Source organism: Callithrix jacchus, chromosome 8 (genome assembly GCF_049354715.1).
Source record: "Callithrix jacchus isolate 240 chromosome 8, calJac240_pri, whole genome shotgun sequence".
NCBI lineage: Eukaryota > Metazoa > Chordata > Mammalia > Primates > Cebidae > Callithrix > Callithrix jacchus.
In genome coordinates, this window is record NC_133509.1 from 8,408,872 (window position 1) to 8,422,621 (window position 13,750).

The 13,750-nt window shown below is 43.7% G+C and overlaps 1 long non-coding RNA gene across 3 annotated transcripts; it reads left to right on the plus strand.

The window, feature by feature from the left end:
• The first annotated feature begins 222 nt into the window (after positions 1-222).
• On the plus strand, positions 223-10,166 carry LOC118144777 (uncharacterized). Of its 3 annotated transcripts, none has more exons than XR_004729505.3 (4): positions 223-369; positions 1,784-1,824; positions 3,366-3,573; positions 9,835-10,166. It is a non-coding gene; the product is annotated as an uncharacterized LOC118144777 (long non-coding RNA). The 3 variants fall into 3 exon arrangements; XR_004729506.3 differs by lacking the exon at positions 9,835-10,166 and adding an exon at positions 3,825-3,857; XR_004729504.3 differs by lacking the exon at positions 9,835-10,166 and having other exon boundaries at positions 3,366-3,809.
• Positions 10,167-13,750: the final 3,584 nt, after the last annotated feature.

Consider the following 13,750-nt stretch of genomic DNA (forward strand, 5'->3'; position numbering starts at 1 on the left):
GAAATACTGACAGCATGATGCATTTCAGGGGCCACAAGAATTTAGCTACTGGAGGACTCTCAGGTGCAAGGTGGAAGAGGACTCATGAGAAAGCAACAAGCAGAGGCCAGAGCACAAAGAACCCTGTCTGCCATGCCAAGGAGTTCACACCTCATAGTGGGCAATGGGGTTGCCAAGGCAAGGGTTCTAAGCAGAAGACAGACAAAATTCTCTCTCTATTTTAGAAAGATTACTTCGTCAGCGTAGGGAATGTCAGAGCCTGAACTAAAGCCTATGGCAGACGGAAGAGGAAGATAATTCACTGAAGAATTTTCAGAGAAATACAACCAACCTATGTGGACTCTGGAAGGAGGAGAAAGTAAAAGTTAGGTAAGTCGGGCCGGGCATGGTGGCTCACGCCTGTGATCCCAGCACTTTGGGAGGCCGAGGTGGGTGGATCACGAGGTCAAGAGATCGAGACCATCCTGGTCAACATGGTGAAACCCCGTCTCTACTAAAAATACAAAAAATTAGCTGGGCACGATGGTGCATGCCTGTAATCCCAGCTACTCAGGAGGCTGAAGCAGGAGAATTGCCTCAACCCAGGAGGCGGAGGTTGCGGTGAGCCGAGATCGCGCCATTGCACTCCAGCCTGGGTAACAAGAGAGAATCTCCGTCTCAAAAAAAAAAAAAAGTTAGATAAGTCAACTTTCTAAATTAGAAGGCTATGTGGTTGAGGATGCCACCAAAGAGATGGCAAATAGAGAAGGGACTTAAAGGATGGAGGTGAGTGCTATGGGCTAAATATGTGTGTCCCCCCTACAAATTCCTAGGTTGAAACCTAATCCCCAGTGTGATGATACTAAGAGGTAGAGCCATTGGGAGGTGGCTAAGTCATATGGGCAGAGCCCTCGTGAATGGAATTAGCGCCCTCATAAAAGTGACCTGAAAGAGTTTGTCTGCCCCTCCCACCATCTATGAGAAACCAGCCCTGATCAGATATCAAATATTCTGATGCTTTGATCTTAGGCTTTCTAGCATCCAGAACTGTCAGAAATAAATTTTTGTTGTTTTTAAGTTACCTAGTCTAAGGGATTTTCTTATAGCAATTATAATGAACTAAGACAGCTAAGAAGAGAATTATTCCATTTTAGATGGACTGAGTTTTCTATCTGGGTGGAGATATCTGGGAAGTAGTTCTTTCAAACCTTATGGTAGAAACTCACCCAAGGAGAAGGGGAGGGGAGCAGAACACTAAAGCCGATCCTGGGGAATGCCACCTACATGGCCTGACAGGCGGAGGATGCTGAGAACAAGAGCAATGTGTCCAAATGAGCAATGAGTCCATGCTAGAGATCTTTTGACTCTTTACCTGTTTGAAGAGTCCTTTCTTCAAACAAAATCTCAGGTGAAGCCCAGAATGTAAAACAGACATTGAGCTGCTCTCCCTGAAGTAACTTCACCCACCCTGAGCCCCTTCCCGACCTCTGTAGCCAACAGAGTACAGCCTCGGAAGCACAGGACTAAAGATACAGTGTGAATTAGGGAGCATAGATACTCAACAGCAGAAGGTTTGAGACACAGGTCTCCCCCAGAAAAGTAGATAAAGGAAATGAGAACTATATTGATGGATGTCAACACAGAGTGCAGACAGTTAGAGCTAGAGGACCATTTCCCTGCTTTCCACTGAATAAAGGGAGGTCCAGAGTTGGGTGGTTGGTTTGGTAGTCAGGTTAAGTCTGGTCATAGTCCAGAGAGTGGCTGAGAGTGCAGGATTCTTACTCCTATATCCATTTCATTCCAGTTTCCCTGGAACTCAACCTGGACCTGAAACCGAAGCCTGAGGTAGGATTAGCAATTCCATCATAAGCTCTTTGGAGGTGGAAGCTATGGGTTTGGACTTCTGCACAGTGGGCACCCTGAAAGAGCTCATCAAACACTTCCTGCTTGAGTGGCAGAGCACATCTGAAAAAGACCTGGGCTTCCTCAGAACCTGGGCTGCTCTCCTTAGGACAGAGGATTTTCTGATCAAACGGAATATCTGCACTTATGCAGCATTATCCACCAGAATAGCTCCATAAACCAAGGTAGACGGCACTGGAGGACTTACTGAGACACCTGCCTGTCATATGGCAAAACTATTTATGGAAAGACTGTAGATGATTATTACAATAGCATTATTGAATGCCAACCTTCCCTATTGTCAATGGCTCCAAGAAACAGGGCAGGAAGTGAGAGCTTAGAGCACATCACTTCTATCCTTTCCATGCCATCATGTGGCTTCTCATTGCTAAAATATCCTAGAGGAGTCAGTCACAACACAAAAACTCTTGGAATTAGGAGGTGAGCCTGAAAGATTTATTATCCACCAACCTCAAGGTCCGGTCTCAGACAGATACTGGAAGAGCAAGAAGGAGCAGGCAAGCAATTTGCCTTTTAATTTATCTTGCTCTTCTGGATGACATTAACTGTTGGCTGCAGCGCAATTCACCTCTAAGTTTGCTGCTGGGGAAGTTAGTGATGTTGCTTGCTAAAGCTTTACCACTATGCAGAGTTTTTCCCAACTGGGTCTATGCACGTTTCTCTTTTATACTAGTGGGGTGAAGATGAGGGCTTTGATCCTTCGTCTCATACAGAATCTCCCACTTGAATAAGTAGTCTTGACACAGACCATGGGACAGCAAGACATGGTAAATACACAACTCAGTTTTCTGTCCAAAGAAATCCAAGTCTCTTCCTTTTCCAGAGGTGAAATCAGAGGTAATTTAAATAGGCAAGGGGAAATTATTCAAACCCAATCTGGCTTGAAAGAAGGAAATTCTACTTCCAATGTTCCCAAGTATCAAATGTGGATTTTAAGGATCAAATGGAAAACAGAGACTAGCTAATGATTGCTCAACTCCAAAAGTCCCCGCAAGTAACACAAATGAGTTGATGTCCTTCTAATGCTGTTCTGGAATCCTGTTAGTGGCACAGAATGTCCCACAAGATTCCAGGAATTTCTATATTGGCAACACAAGCACAAGTAATGTTCTCAGCATTCAATTATCTAATAGGAGCTGGTTTGGGGAGTGCTGTCTACAGGAGGTGCTTTTTGCTGGCTTTTTAAAATAAACAAGTGGCCGAAAGCCAAAAAAGAACCTCACAAACCCACCCCTGGCACATGTCTTGGTGTGGAGCTCAGGTTTTCGAGGTGAACTACCAAGCAGACATTTTGGGGAAGCCGAAGAACAGAGAACAGTCAGGATACAACTTTAAGCCTACGAGTCACATCATTCAGCTTAAGCGAGTTTAGACCCAACCATTGGGAACCAGGGACAGATGTGGGTTAATCTCAGGATGTCCATCTGGACCTTCTGCCTTCTAACTGAGGCATCCTTATTCAGCTGCCAGTTCTCAGGAGCAAGTACCTATAACCTGGATAAGTGCTCCCAGCCAGACCAGCCTTGGGCACTGCTTCTGAACTTGGCCTCAACAAGGAGGCTGAAGGGAAGCAATCTGATTACAGTAACAGCATCTGGACTCTCCGTGTGCCTGCCTCTTCCCTGGAGACACTCATTAAAGTCCTGCTGCAGCTCCCAGAGGCTATGAACAGTAAGTAGTCACAAGAGCCACCGTCTCTTTGAGCACAATGCAGGCATTCTAGACACAGCTGACCCTTGCACAACTCAGGTTCACACTGTGTAGGTTTGCTTACACATTTTTTTTTTCAATAAAAGTTCCACCTAGTGTGCCTGCCTCTCCTGCCTCCCCTTCTATCTCCTCCACCTCTTCCATCTCTGCCACTCCTGAGGCAGTAAGACCAACCTCTTCTCTTTCTCCTCCTTGGCCTACTCAACATGAAGATGATGAAGATGAAGAGCTTTATGACGATCCACTTCTTAATAAATCATAGATTTTCTTTTCCTTATGACTTTCTTAGTAACATTTTCTGTTCTCTAGTTTGTTTTAAGAATACCTTATAGTTGACCTGTGAACAATTTGGGGGCTAAGCGTGCCACCCTGCTGTGCACTCAAAAATCTGAGAACTGTGACTTCCCCAAACTTAACCGTGAATAACCTATCATTGATCAGAAGCCTTGTCAGTAACATAAACAGTCAATCAACACATTTTATATGTATTTGAAATGTATGAGGCTACAGGTACAGAGGCACTTAAACCTATTCTTGATTTTTTTTTTTTTTTTTTTTTGAGACAGATTTTCGCTCATTACCTGGGCTGGAGTGCAATGGCGCGATCTCGGCTCACCGCAACCTCCGCCTCCTGAGTTCAGGCAATTCTCCTGCCTCAGCCTCCCAAGTAGCTGGGATTACAGGCACGCACCACCACGCCCAGCTAATTTTTTGTATTTTTAGTAGAGTCGGGGTTTCACCATGTTGACCAGGATGGTCTCGATCTCTTGACCTCGTGATCCACCCGCCTCGGCCTCCCAAAGTGCTGGGATTACAGGCGTGAGTCACGATTCTCAATTTTTAAAAGTTATATAGAGGCAACAGTGGAAACTACCCATGTCCCCCAAACACACACATTGTCTCCTGGCCCCCTAGTCATACTTGACACTATGATCTTTCTTACTTCATCCCACAACAAATCATGTGGGAAGATGCTGGCTCTTATTCCTGTAGGCTGATTTCTTTTAGAGAGGGAAAACCCTGGCTCTAAGGCCAGGAGAGAAGGGGACAGACAGAAGTTCAGGTAGGTTCCCTTGGGGCTTAGAACTATGAACACTAATGAGGCCCCGGTTTGGCCCTGCTGTCAACCTACTGCCCCTGGAATCACTGCTTTGGACTGATGCCCTGATTGTCAGAAGAATCCTGCCGAAGCACAGGTATTTCCTTGGCACACTGTACTGACTCACGGATCCTGAATCACTTCATCGTCAATGTGAAAGGCAGCACAGCGGAGCTGTTCATGTGGGTGAGACTGTGTTCAAATCTGGACTCAACCTCATACTAACTGTAATCTTGGCTTGGTTTCTCTGTGTTTCTTTTTTTTTTTTTTCTGAGACGGAGTTTCGCTCTTGTTACCCAGGCTGGAGTGCAATGGTGTGATCTCGGCTCACTGCAACCTCCAACTCCTGGGTTCAAGCAATTCTCCTGCCTCAGCCTCCTGAGTAGCTGGGATTACAGGCACGCACCACCACGCCCAGCTAATTTTTTGTATTTTTAGTAGAGACGGGGTTTCACCATGTTGACCAGGATGGTCTCGATCTCTTGACCTCGTGATCCACCCGCCTTGGCCTCCCAAAGTGCTGGGATTACAGGCTTGAGCCACTGCGCCCAGCCCTCTGTGTTTCTTTATCTGTAAATGAGGATGCCAGTGCAACAATAGTGCCTATATCCTAAGAAGGTTATGAAAAGTAATGGACCAGGTACCTATAAAGATCTTAAAACCATGAGTTTGCATATTGAAACCACTTTACTTTTTGGCACTAAGGACTACAAAGAACATTCCTAAAGACCTACCTGGAAGAAAATTAAATTCTTCAGAGAGAAATGAGATAGGCACATCCACGTTAGCATTCTAGGTCCAAAGTGGTAAGTACTGTGAGAGAGGGACATGGACATTTTAAGGGAGCTTTGAGAAGGAGTAATGTCTTCCACAGTGATAGAGCAGGGACTGGGAAAACTCTGGAGAAGGTGGCAAGGGAACCCAGCCTTAGAAGACATAGGAATTTTATACAGAGTTGTGGAAAATGTGGGCACACCACCAGAAAGAAGTGTATGATAAAAGACAAAGAGGTAGAAGAACCTGAGGTTTGCCTGGGGAAGAAAAAATAGTTGGTCAGCGCGGGGTTTTTTGTTTTCTTAAATAGGGTCACTAGGATACCGTACCTGCACGCCTGCAAAGGTCTTCCGGTCTTTCTTCCTCAGAGCAGCCAGAGTGGTTTCGTGAAAACACAACCCAGATCCGATCTCTTCCTTCTGCTAGTTTCTCATTGCATTTGGAATAAAATCCAAGCACCGTACCAAGGTCTATGAGGCCCAGCTTGTTCTAGCTCCCTCTTCTCTCTTCAATTTCAATTGTCGTGGTTTCTCTGGTCCTTTAAGTTCCAGCTGCACTGGCTTGGCCTCTTTTTTGCTCCTCTGACATCTAAGCTCGTTCCTGCCTTAAAGTCTCTGCATTCACTCTTGCCTCAGCTCAGAATGTTTTGTTTTTTTTTATTTAAGTTCTGGGATCTATGTGCAGAACGTGCAGGTTTGTTACATCAGTGTACATGTGCCATGGTGGTTTCCTACACCCATCAACACATCATCTAGGTTTTAAGCCTCACATGCATTAGGTATTTGTCCTCATGCTCTCCCTCCTCTTGCTCCCAACCCCCAACAGGCCCTGGTGTGTGATGTTCCCCTCCCTGTGTCCATGTGTTCCCACTGTTCATCTCCCACTTATGAGTGAGAACATGCGGCATTCTGTTTTCTGTTCCTGTGTTAGTTTGGTGAGAACAATAGTTTCCAGCTTCAACCATGTCCTTGCAAAGGACATGAACTCACCCTTTTCTATGGCTGCATAGTATTCCATGGTGTATATGTGCCACATTTTCTTAATCTAGTCTGTCACTGATGGGCATGTGAGTTGGTTCCAAGTTTTTGCTATTGTGAATAGTGCTGCAGTGAACATATGTGTGCATGTGTCTTTATAGCAGAATGATTTCTAATCCTTTGGGTATATACCCAGTAATGGGGCTACTAGGTCAAATGGTATTTCTGGTTCCAGATCCTTGAGGAATCGCCCATCAGACTAATAGCAGTTCTCTCTGCAGAAACCCTACAAGCCATTAGGGTGGGGGAGGGTGGGCAATATTCAACATTGTTAAAGAATTTTAAACTCAGAATTTCATATGCAGGGGAGCTTTTGAAAAATAACAGTGCTTCATCCTCACCCCAGGCCCGTAGATTCTGATTTAGTGGGTCTCCATAGGCTTGGAACATTAGTAAAGCTGTGGTTCTGCTGGCTAAAAGCCAGAGGGTGGACTAGAGAGGCAGTGAAGAGTCAGCAGTGGAAGCCTCGACCACTGGCTGGGAGGGAGGGAAGGTGCCTGGGAGTCTCCCCAGGCTCAGGCTTAGATGGCCAAGGACCAAGAGGGGCTGTTCAGTGACACTCACAGCAAAGATGGAAGCAGCACAGAACAAAGAAATGTGAGGGGGCTCCTGTGTCTTCCTTGACATCACATAAGAGACTCATCATCCATATCTGATGGGAATCATTGGATGGGTGTTTTACCTCACCTATGGACAAGGAGCCGCACATGGGTGGTACCTGTATTCTGAAAAGCTTGCCTTGCCTTGATTCTGAACCTGCCTGTCAGTGTCCTCTCAGTTATTTCCCTTCTGATCCCTACAACTCTCTTCACGAGTTTCCCAGTCGGTACCCAAGGTTTGTATGGTCGGCTTTGCCAGGCGTGTTCACACTTATCTGCACCAATGCCTACATGCATCTGTAGGCAGTCAATGCATCCTTTCTCTGCTCCGGTCTTTCCACTCCAGAGCTTCATCCATTTTAGTCAGCCTACTCTCCTTTGAATGATCCCCATGCTCTCTCTTTGCATCTTCTCCAGTTCTGCTGATGTGAGAGCCTCAACCAGCATCCTGTATCCCAGGTGTGGATTCTGTGAGGTTCTAGGAACGACCATCATTCATTAAATGGAGACCTGCTCCTTTCCCAGTGAAACCCAGCCTCTTCACTGGGACCTGGTCACATTGCTGTATACATGAGCTTTCTTGCCCATTTAATATATATATGTTACATATGTATATATGTATGTATACACACACAGTACAATAATTTGTTCCAGCTTAAAACTAGGTACCTGTTAGACTCAAAATGCAAGGTATGACTATTTCAGATTAAAGGGGCTTATTTTGAACCCAGTGGAAGGATGTCCTGTCTTCAAGACATAAGAGGCTTTCTTTGATTTCATTTTTCTTGGTCCCTATCTATTCAAACACTGCTTAGCAAATGAAGTTCTGCGGAAGAGAAGGAGCTGGAATGGCATCACTGACATCCTCAAAGAACAGAGGAACATTTTTAGCACAAGCACCGTCACACACATTTTCCACTGCCTCAATAAGATGACATGCACTGTACGAAAATGACACCTGCCATCTATTCTTAAGTACATCACAAAATACAGTGATTTTATACATAAACCTTTAACAGAGTAGGAACAATGAGACACAAGCTCAGCGATCCTTTGTTTCCAGTCACCCTGGGTGTGGCAGCCATAGGCACAAGGGCAGAAACACACTCGTTCCTGGACTCTGCTGCAAAGGAGACCAGGCGCCACAAACCCTTCCTGCACTCACCCAAGCCCTCTACTTTTAAATTTTATTTTATTTTTTCCTTATTTCAAAACTATCTAAGGACCAACTGGTTCCAGGCAGCTCTTTCAGTATATTAATTTTTAATTGGAGAAATAGCAATTAGATGCTGCATTGATTGCCAGTTCCCGTAATCTTTTTTAATTTGAGATAACAATCTATTCAAAAAATGAGTTTGTCCCTAAAATATCTTTTCTTAATGGCAATAATAACTGAAGTTATATACAAAACCAGCAGAGCAGCCCACAGGGAAGGAGTCTAAATTATACATGGAATATTCTGCACCTGGTTTGTCAGTTACAAGAAAAACTTTACCACATGTGCCCTAGGAAAATGGTCAATTTCATATGTTGTCTTTATTAATATCATTTCTGAAACGACCAGATAATCTCTGAAGAGAAGATTTTTCATGGTATTAAACCTGCTTTTCTATACCCAAGAAACCTAAGATATGTAGATAATAAAATTCTTGTTTAACTCCTTGCTGTAGACACTGACAGAAGGCAGATTGTAAGGGAGAAAGAGAAACTAGAGAGGAATCAACTCCCTGCTTAGGAAGAACTCTGGGGCTGAGCAGATAGGAATTCAAGCTCAGTACATAGGCGAGCACGTCTCAAGTTTTTGCCAGGTATTGCTAGGAGTCAAGAAAGTGAAGGCTTCTGGGGAAACCTCCAATAAAGACAATCACCTTCTTCTAGCGCAGTTCTGAACAACTGGAGAAAACAGAAGCATCAAGATGGAAGCCAAATATCACCTCTTTTATCAGAGAGACACTAAGCAAGAGCCTCTGGCTTAGGGTGAGAGTCCATCAGACCAGCTAACTGAACCCCCAAACTAGGAAGGTTTCTTACCACCCCATCATGACATGACTGCCTGCCCAGAAAAGAATTGCATATTGACACATAAGGGACCTCAGGTATTCTCTAGAAAAGAGGAAGAGGAGGGCACTCAAGAGAAAGAACAAAGGAGCTGCCATGCCGAACATACTTAGTTACTCTTCCCACATTTACCAATAGAAATGTCTACTCTACCTCCCCAGGAGCATGTGACAAAGAGAGAAGAGAGGCTGTGAATGTGTATATGAAAAATTGCTCCCCATGGAAACCAAGATCAGAGAAAATGAATTTCCTCTAAAAAGAACAGAGAATTAGGGTCCAGAAAAGCTAACAAAATGACTTGTTCCTACCCAGCATGATTTCTTTTTGCTGTCTCATATTTTATCTTAAAATTGCGTAAGATTTTTATATTCTGTTGCATTTCATACAACATGGTTTTGGCCATGAGATATTTTAGATTAGATAAGTCATTTAGAGAAGTCTTTGAAATTGAGCAGACCTGGGCTTGAATTCTGCAGTTCTGGTTTGGACAATTTTCTGGGTTTCAGTGTCCTCATCTGAAAAATGGGGTAATGACAGTCCATTGTTAGTAGGACATTAGCAAATGATGAGAAAAGGAAAGTCAGAGAAAAGGCTCTGGCATGCAGTAACAAGTCAATAATTATTACCTGAATTTATTTCTATGATTGTCTTCCAGGAAGATTTCCATGTTTATGCTATGGGTCTCACACCTTCTGGCTGCTCCCTGAGAAGCCTGTGGTCCACGTTTTCCATCAAGAGAAACTTTGTTTTGCCACTCTGTTGAACATTCCTCTGAAAACAACATCCTTCTCTGCCTTCCATGCCCCACACCTTGCTCCCTCAACCATTCTTAGTCCATGTCTGTTGAAAGCCTGTGGTGCCAAGTGTTGGGAGTGGAGGAGAGGAGGAAGGAGGTGAAAAGATGAAATACACAGAACTCTGCCCCTGAAGAACTTCTGATCTGGAAAGAGTGATAAAACTTGTTCATCCACAAGATACTGTTTATTCACAAGTTGTACAACTAGCACAAATAGAAATTCATGATAATCTGGAGGGAGAAAGGGGCCTAAAACCCTCCCTTCTCCATCCCCCTGTGATCACTCAGGAGTAGGTCTCAGTGCACTCATTGGAGACATATTCACAGAGGGTGACCACCCATGGCTGAAGCTTCCAAAATTAGAAAGAATATTGGTAAGGACAGATATGTTCACCAGAATTCATGGAAGTAACTAGCCTCCATTCATTTTGAAAGCTATAATTTGGGGGATGGGGGTGTATTAGTTCATTCTCATACTGCTGTAAAGAAATACCTGAAACTGGGTAATTTATAAGGAAAAAGGGTTTAATTGGCTCATGGTTCCACAGGCTGTAGATGAAGCATCTGCTTGACTTCTGGGGAGGCCTCAGGAAACTTACAATCATGGCAGAAGGTGAGAGGGAGCCAGTACTTGACATGGCTGGGGCAGGAGGAAGAGCAAGAGGTGGGAGGTGCCGCACAGTTTTACACAATCAGATCTCCTGAGAACTCACTCAGTATATCGTATCAAGGGGGCATGGTGTTAAACCATTCACGAGAACTCTGCCCCTATGTCCTAATCACCTCCCACCAGGCCCCTTTCTCCAACACCGGGGATTACAATTAGACATGAGATTTGGCAGGGAAACAGATCCAAACCGTATCGGGGGAAACTGTACACAATTTATTGCTAAGAATAGTTGCCTCAGAAACATACGCCCCACCAGGAGTGATAAAGTCTAAGATACATATTATTTAAATAACGTGATGGATAATAATCATGGATTATAATAGCTAATATATAAATAATGCACAGTTACTATAGTATTCAGGATTTGTCTTACATTATCTCATTTAAAAACTGACAGATTCCCATGACGTTAGGAGTGAAAGAGGTATGTCTTAAGTTCAGCTATCCAGGAAACAGACTCTGAAGCTGATCTGTGGGTGGGACATTTACTGAAGAGTGCTCATAGGAACCACACCTGCTAGGTGGGACTGGGCGGGGTGGGCGGGGGAGGCTGAAACACAGTTCACAAAGGTGACTTTGTGTTTTGTGAACCAAAAACACAAAGGTGACTTTGTTGTGATTCCCATGAGGACCTATGAAGCTGTGATAGCTCTTCAGAGATGTCCCTAGAGGAGGCCAGGGTTCAGGACTCTGTAGCCCTACATTACCAGTCATTGGATACTGGCTGCTCCTGAAGAAGGAGCATGTGACATGCCTGGTCCCCTTCATGGTGAGAGAGGGAGCAAGAGAGATGCCAGGTCCGTTTAAATAGCCACTCTCACGTGAACTCATGGTGCAGAACTCACGCAATATTACAGGGTGGACACCAAGCCATTCAAGAGGGATCCACCCCTAGTGACCCACCCAGGCCCCACCTCCAACAGTGGAAATCACATTTCAACATGAGATTTGGAGGGGACAAATCACCAAACTATATTGAGAAACTTCTCTCTAAACCTATAAAAAGAAAATCATACGATTAGGCCACAGTAATTGGTGGCTTTTCAACGGTGTGGCTCAGTCACTTGGCCTTTCCTTCTCCTGGTTCCCTTGGAGGCTCTAAGCTTCCTGAAATTTCTGAATGGAAGGTTTTGATTCATGTGCTTGGTACCATGAGATGGGCCTGGACTGCTGCCCCTTTGGTACTTTTCCAGCTTGGCAGGACCAGATGGGTTTCAGGGTAAAGTGGCCTGTGGGAGCTAGGGAGATGGATGAGGCCAGTCTTGCTCTAGCCTCTAGGAATGGTGGAGGGTGCTCAATTCCTCTGCTTTATCTCTGTACCTCTTTTTGCTATTAGAGGGTTAAGACTCAAAAAGGTTAGATATGATGGGTGAGGGGGAAAGGGCTCTGGAGTTGTATTTATTCTGGGTCTCTAGCCGGAGAAGCAACTCACTCTGTTTGCAGCTTAACAGGGCAGAAGTCCACTTATGGCCATGGTAAAAACGTTTCAACAGACATTTTCCTGAAATGCCCCCAATTTCGATCATCAACAAACTCTTTAGCTAATGACGAAATCAGGATTCCAACCATCTCTACCTTTTCCATCACAAAAATAAGGGGGAATAGTCATTACTATCCCCATGTTACAGGTTTAAAAAAATTAGAAAGGTTAAGCCCTCTGACCATGGTCATACCCCCAGACAACAGCAAGGCTGGAATTTATAACCACATCTGTTTGGATACAAGACCCATGCTCGTTTATTCGGGGGACATGTGTATTCCTTGGAATTCACCAAAGGGGATATCCGTGTCTTCCTGTCTCTTCCTTGGTACCACAGACACAGCTAGATTGGATGAACTCTAGGCTGGACCCAGGATCATAAGATCTCTGTTCTTTTCTTAATTTGAAGTGCCATAACTCTGAGCTTTCCAAGATCTAAGGGAAGGCAAGAAATGAAAGCCAGGCTGGGTGATTTATGTAAAATGATAATGCGGCTCATCATCATTTTAGTCTGCAGTAAAACTGACGGGTCTGACACCCTCCACTTCCAGAAGGCCTAACTACTTGGACTCTCACACATAAAGCTCTCTGTTAAGGGACCTGTCAGTTTCTTAAAGTGAGCAGTTTTTCATAACACTCCGTAAAACCAAAAAAATAAAAAATAAAATTAAAAAAGAACATAGCATTTAACATGAAAATATGAGTATCATTTATTGAGCATGAGCTAAAAGCAGCAGAAAAAGAAACTGACAGATGAACAGTGGCTGGTGTTAGAAACAGAAGGATTCGGGAAGGGGGTTCTTTACCTATTAAACAGGGCCCTATTTTTAGCAAATCAAAAAAACAGACATTCATTATAAACTTAAAAGTAAAAAGCTTTACGTTATATTAACAATCTAGTATCCTTGTTATGATAGACTTAGTAACCTCAATTTAGACTCTCAGAGATCAGATTCATGTCCCATAAAACATATAGGGAATACATTACTGAGCAAATATATAGCAGTAGGTTACATAAATATCTATGCCCTATTAAGTTTTCAGTTATAAACCATGGTTTATTTTTGAACTGTTTTAATTCATGAAATTATTTACAAGTTTACAGACACCAAGAAACAAACTGGATATACTGTGTTATGCAAATGTTATTCCAAATACGGAAGTCACAAGAATAGACTCAATCTAGTGATCAACATATAATTATAAAAAATATTTCAGAGCTTCATTAATGGCAGCTGTTCACAAGATATTTGCAAGTGTTCAATGATTTTATTACTCCTCTATAAATACAGCTGAACTTTACAAAGTTCACCCTCCTTTTACCCTGTCCTATTGTTGTTTGCCCTGAAGTTTTAAGTTTATTTAAATATAATTTAGAGGGTCTGTCTACACACTAAGTAAAATCTGAGCACGTAGAAGTTAACATCAACGTGATGGACTTACCTTTTTGGAGAGAGAGCATAATGCAGTAAACAAGAACTGGAGATTGAGTTTGTTGAGATGGGTCAGGTTCTCACTCTGGCACAAACAAGTTGGGTGACCTTGAGCAACTCACTGAGTCCTACCACATGTCTCACATACGGAAATGGATGTCACCTCTGCCTTACCATTATCTTAGGGGCGTT